Raw genomic sequence first — 6343 nt, forward strand, 5'->3', positions numbered from 1 at the left:
CATGAAGCAACTATTAAGGAAGACGCTGTCACCTGAGTAGACCTACAAGCCTATCGCTTCATCACTCTGTGAAACACCTAGTGTATAGCACTGGAAATTTGAACAAATTTATTTTGTTATTTTTTCCTTTGTCGTATTTTGGCTTTAATTCTTCCGAAATGACTACTCGAGTATTCTAAGAAGCTAAAATTCCAAGCTATAGTTATGAAGTTCAGCTTCATGACCAAGCAAGGCCAAGGCTTGCGCTTAGTTTTGACAAGTTAGCTGTTTGATAGATGTTTGATACTAACCCCCCCCCCGGATTTCGAGAATGTTTACAAGTATGTGTTTTTCTAAGAATTCTAACTCAATAGGTCAGGCATAAGAGGCGGTATATTTTTATCTGTTTACAATTAGCGTGCTTCGTTTGGAAACCAGAGCATTTTGAATTTCAGGGTTATGGAGGTTGCGTGACACAAGGCTACTATCGAGTTTGTTGAAAAATGTATACTTATCTCATGATTTTGAGCCTTTTTGGAAGTTAGAGTATCAGGAAAAGTGCTTATGTAAATGCTTTTTTGTGTAGTGCTGATAATCAGTCGCCTTGAAACCCAAAGTAAGTTCTAGATGTTTACACTATATTCCGGCTGCCATATTGGTGTACCACGGATGTATACCAACGTGGCGTTTTCTTACTGGGCTCTGTAAATTTCTGGGAAACATTTACTACGAATTTCTGAAGTTTGGGGAAACGCGCAGGCCTAAAACTTGGAGAAGTGTCTTAATTAGTTATCTTCTATAGCGTACATCGCAATGTCTTAGCTTTTTCCATTGGTTGGTTTTCGAGTTATTATTATTTTTTATTGCGTGACAGTGAAAACGATCTGAACCGTTCGAAGCAACTGTGGATTTTTTTTTTTTTGTAAAATGATAAAACATGTTTTTTAGTTCATAATTTTTGTATATGTTCCCACCTTCCTCTGATATAAATCCATGCCATTCCTTATATTTTGATCGGGATCATTTGCGGTCCAACATGGGGATCATTTCCGGTCCGGGATCATTTGTGGTTCGATTTGGAGATCATTTGCGGTCCTGGGATCAATTGCGGACACGTACAGAACTCTCCAAACAAGATTTGGTAAAAGATAACATCTCATCAGTGTCGGCTATCTTTAAAACGGGGAACGGGAAATCGGGGAATGGGAATGGGGAACGGGGAACGGGAATGGGGAACGGGGGACGGGGAACGGGGAATCTTTAAAACGGGGAATCTTTAAAAGCGGGAATCTTTAAAACGGGGAATCTTTAAAAGCGGGAATCTTTAAAACGGGGAATCTTTAAAAGCGGGAATCTTTAAAACGGGGAGTCTTTAAAAGCGGGAATCTTTAAAACGGGGAATCTTTAAAAGCGGGAATCTTTAAAACGGGGAATCTTTAAAAGCGGGAATCTTTAAAACGGGGAATCTTTAAAAGCGGGAATCTTTAAAATGGGGAATCTTTAAAAGCGGGAATCTTTAAAACGGGGAATCTTTAAAAGCGGGAATCTTTAAAACGGGGAATCTTTAAAAGCGGGAATTTTTAAAACGGGGAATCTTTAAAAGCGGGAATTTTTAAAACGGGGAATCTTTAAAAGCGGGAATCTTTAAAACGGGGAATCTTTAAAAGCGGGAATCTTTAAAATGGGGAATCTTTAAAGTGGGGAATATTTAATAGCGTTAATCTTTACTGAAAAGTGAACGAGAATCTCTCAGTTTCCCACCGGAAGCTATTTATTGTCTCACATGTATCAACTCAACAGGTACAGAGACAGTTGTGGAATTTATTCATTGTAATTTTATTGCACGCTATTAAAGCACATCGATTTCGCGTGATAGTGGAGCGGTTCAAATCTCGATTCTCACTCTGAGATCCGCTAGACCGACCAAAGAATCTAACCGCCTGGATTTATCTTAACTCCGGACTGTGACGTTTAGTTTCGCAGCGATGGATATTTGTCGTAGCCTTATCATGTGCTAATGGAAAGACTTACGACTTAACGACAAATATATGGCAGGGAAAACACGTTTTTGATTGTTTAATCGATAAATCAACAGTCCCCTCAGATGACGTCGCTAAAATTCAAACTACAAAACTATTAATCATCCTGAGATTTTACTTTCATGATGTGTAAGAGCAGCTGAAAACTAATAGTCATACAAATTTTTGCTCCAAGTGGGTTCTTGGTTTTGTAATAGACTGCGCTTGAATTTCTAATCTTTTGCGTGACGCGGCATTTACATGAGGGCAAGAAAGCTGTCATGTTGGTTAAAAGAGTGACTTATTTCGGGGAATTTGGCTATCTGAACAGTTCATGTATTAGAAAAAGTATTATTTTAAAAATGTTTTTGAGTTCTTGAAGAGATAAATTCACGCTTTTGTAGCAAAACTCAGTGACAGATGCTTCTGTTGGTTTCCGGCCGCCATCCGGATGGGCGCCAGCATGGCGTCTCCATCAAAATCTCTATAAATTTGGGTAAAAAAATTCTCCGCATGTCTTGCGTAAGAAACATTGCTGTGACCTGAATCTTAGCGAAAGTCATTGCATATTTACCTTCTTTCTCTTCAAGATTCTAGACTTTATCGTTTGAACTGTTTTCATTTTTATTTTGTTTATTTTGAATTGCATGACACTGAAAACCGGCAATAAAGCAATTCGATGCTCGATGCCCGAACGATGTGACGGCGAATTTCGCGTATAATCCGTCATTGCGTGCTTAATGATACCTCTTTCTACGCCATGCAGTCATGCGAAGACAATTTCAAAGTGCCCATTGCATTCACTTTAAAGAAGAAAGAATCGGTCGCTTTGAAGGTCTTCCACAGTTTAAGTGGAATGATCTCGGCGAACAAGATGTGATAGGGGAAGGGTCGTTTGAAACCGTTTTTATCACAAAAACCAGGAACAAGGACGGAAAGTCAAAACAGTGGTTGACAAGAAATCACCCGCTTTTAATAAAGATTCCCCATTTTAAAGATTCCCGCTTTTAAAGATTCCCCATTTTAAAGATTCTCGCTTTTAAAGATTCCCCGTTTTAAAGATTCCCGCTTTTAAAGATTCCCCGTTTTAAAGATTCCCGCTTTTAAAGATTCCCCATTTTAAAGATTCCCGCTTTTAAAGATTCCCCATTTTAAAGATTCCCGCTTTTAAAGATTCCCCATTTCAAAGATTCCCGCTTTTAAAGATTCCCCATTTTAAAGATTCCCGCTTTTAAAGATTCCCCGTTTTAAAGATTCCCCGTTTTAAAGATTCCTGCTTTTAAAGATTCCCCATTTTAAAGATTCCCGCTTTTAAAGATTCCCCGTTTTAAAGATTCCCGCTTTTAAAGATTCCCCATTTTAAAGATTCCCGCTTTCAAAGATTCCCCGTTTTAAAGATTCCCGCTTTTAAAGATTCCCCGTTTTAAAGATTCCTGCTTTTAAAGATTCCCCATTTTAAAGATTCCCGCTTTTAAAGATTCCCCGTTTTAAAGATTCCTGCTTTTAAAGATTCCCCATTTTAAAGATTCCCGCTTTTAAAGACTCCCCGTTTTAAAGATTCCTGCTTTTAAAGATTCCCCATTTTAAAGATTCCCGCTTTTAAAGATTCCCCGTTTTAAAGATTCCCGCTTTTAAAGATTCCCCATTTTAAAGATTCCCGCTTTCAAAGATTCCCCGTTTTAAAGATTCCCGCTTTTAAAGACTCCCCATTTTAAAGATTCCCGCTTTTAAAGACTCCCCATTTTAAAGATTCCCGCTTTAAAGATTCCCCATTTTAAAGATTCCCGCTTTTAAAGATTCCCCATTTTAAAGATTCCCGCTTTTAAAGACTCCCCATTTTAAAGATTCCCGCTTTTAAAGATTCCCGCTTTTAAAGATTCCCCATTTTAAAGATTCCCGCTTTTAAAGATTCCCCATTTAAGAGATTCCCCGTTTTAAAGATTCCCGCTTTTAAAGATTCCCCATTTTAAAGATTCCCGCTTTTAAAGATTCCCCGTTTTAAAGATTCCCGCTTTTAAAGATTCCCCATTTTAAAGATTCCGGCTTTTAAAGATTCCCCATTTTAAAGATTCCGGCTTTTAAAGATTCCCCATTTTAAAGATTCCCGCTTTTAAAGAAACCCCATTTTAAAGATTCCCGCTTTTAAAGATTCCCCATTTTAAAGATTCCCGCTTTTAAAGATTCCCCATTTTAAAGATTCCCGCTTTTAAAGATTCCCGCTTTTAAAGATTCCCCGTTTTAAAGATTCCCGCTTTTAAAGATTCCCCGTTTTAAAGATTCCCGCTTTTAAAGATTCCTTATTTTAAAGATCCCGGCTTTTAAAGATTCCCCATTTTAAAGATTCCGGCTTTTAAAGATTCCCCATTTTAAAGATTCCCGCTTTTAAAGATTCCCCATTTTAAAGATTCCCGCTTTTAAAGATTCCCCATTTTAAAGATTCCCGTTTTTAAAGATTCCCCATTTTAAAGATTCCCGCTTTTAAAGATTCCCCATTTTAAAGATTCCCCGTTCCCCGTTCCCCATTCCCATTCCCCGATTCCCCGCTTCCCCGATTCCCCGCTTCCCCGATTCCCCGATTCCCCGATTCCCCGTTCCCCGATTCCCCGTTCCCCGTTTTAAAGATAGCCCATCAGTGTTTAACAGCGCTTAGTTTACGCGCAATGGTGTAAACTTATTTGTTATTTCTCATTTTCCAACTGGACTGTAATTTGATCTATTTTCACCTTTTACCTACAACTTCCCGATCCCACGCAAACCACGCACAGTCATATAAATATATTTCTAAAATAAACACAAAATACGCACCAAAACCCGTTTTCCCATCTACTTGCTATCGCTCCAGCTTTCAGCTAGCATTAAAGCATCCGTTGTAGGAACCAGATGTGTTTGAAATCTTCCCGAAAGGTCAGTTTATTTACAAAGTAACACAACAGCCAAGTCACGTGCACACCAAAGTGCGGTAAAATTATTGGCTACATTGAACTGGAAAACCAGGAACACATGAGACCAGTCCTGCTGTTGGCTTAGCTGTGCCATTTTGTGCCCCTAAGAGTTTGTATTTTTCACATGGCATTTTTCTGTAGCTACATTACGCTGCAAGGTAGGTCCAGCGTTTGCGGACAATCGAGCGACTATCCAGGACACCTCGAGTGCGTTAGCTTAAAGGACTGCACGAGAGATGTCAGCAGTCATTTGGCAAGCTTCAAACTAAGCGGGGATGAGGGTATTAATACAGAGATGAAGTTACTGTTGGCGAGAGCTGGTGAGTGGTGTCATTTATGCTATTTTTGAACCGGTAGTGCCCACATACAGACGAGATGTTTAGCTAAAAGTTGTCAATGTTTTAGGTGTGTTTAAAGTGGAAGAAGGGCACGAGTTGCTTAATATTTGTTCGCACCACAGAGCCATTTATGGTATCCGTTGGAGGACAGGAAAATCTGTCTGCACAGTCCCTGCAGAGATGGCCGCCCAAAAATCAGCGAATGCTAAAGCTAAAGAAAGCTACCGAGTAAATAGCCACCAATAAGCAGTAATTTTCGAGGAAACCAAGATTCTCATTCCAGTTGGATCGCGTGAGTTGTTTTATTTTTATCAGTTGCATATAGCCTAAAATGTTTACCAGATCTCGTACAAGTAGTTATACATATACATGTAACTGTTCTTATTTCGGAACCATGAGGGGTGAACCAGACTGGCCTGTGAAGTAATCGCAAAGGGAAATAAGGCAAGGGATTGCGCGAGAGAATGGAACAGTTATTTCTGTGGTCTTGAAGTCACTCTGATTTCGTAAGAACTTTTTCGAGTTATTTTAATTGGCTGAGAAAATTCGCATTGTCCTCGAGCAGTATATTTTTCGGCAAGAAGTGAAAGGTTTATTGCTCCACTTTTTCAGCAATTTGCAAACAGTGTAAAGAGTTCGTGGGCAAACAGCTGTTGAAAAACAAGTCACTGCCGGACCAGAAGTCAGAAGCCTGTGGAACACCTTTGGCTGCGCCTGCGGCTGAACAACTTGTACTACATGCTGAGTCATCTCAAGAACAATCCACGGTAAGAAGCTGACTAATTTTGCGCCGGGTGTTAATTTAATCATGCCAGCCCAAAACCCACCCCAACACCATCGCACACGCTTCACAACATATACCCACATATCAAAAATAAAATAAATACGCTTTTTAGTTACTATTGAAATTATTTTTACTTATAGTAGACATTGGTGGAAAAGGATCCCTCGGACAGCGATGTTTCATCAGAAGATCTGGCGGCAGAATTATCAAGGCTTGCAATTGACGATGAGACTTTCCTTAGTCCAGATACAGATAGCATTGTTTCAAGCACTAGCGAGGAAA

The 6343-nt window shown here is 39.4% G+C and overlaps 1 pseudogene; it reads left to right on the forward strand.

Moving 5' to 3' along the window:
- The first annotated feature begins 5826 nt into the window (after positions 1–5826).
- The window catches only part of LOC149105366 (uncharacterized), a 5372-nt pseudogene continuing 4855 nt past the window's right edge, over positions 5827–6343 (forward strand).

Source organism: Orbicella faveolata, unplaced genomic scaffold, assembly GCF_042242905.1.
Source record: "Orbicella faveolata isolate gen_17 unplaced genomic scaffold, um_ofav_v1 contig_34, whole genome shotgun sequence".
NCBI classification, from domain to species: domain Eukaryota; kingdom Metazoa; phylum Cnidaria; class Anthozoa; order Scleractinia; family Merulinidae; genus Orbicella; species Orbicella faveolata.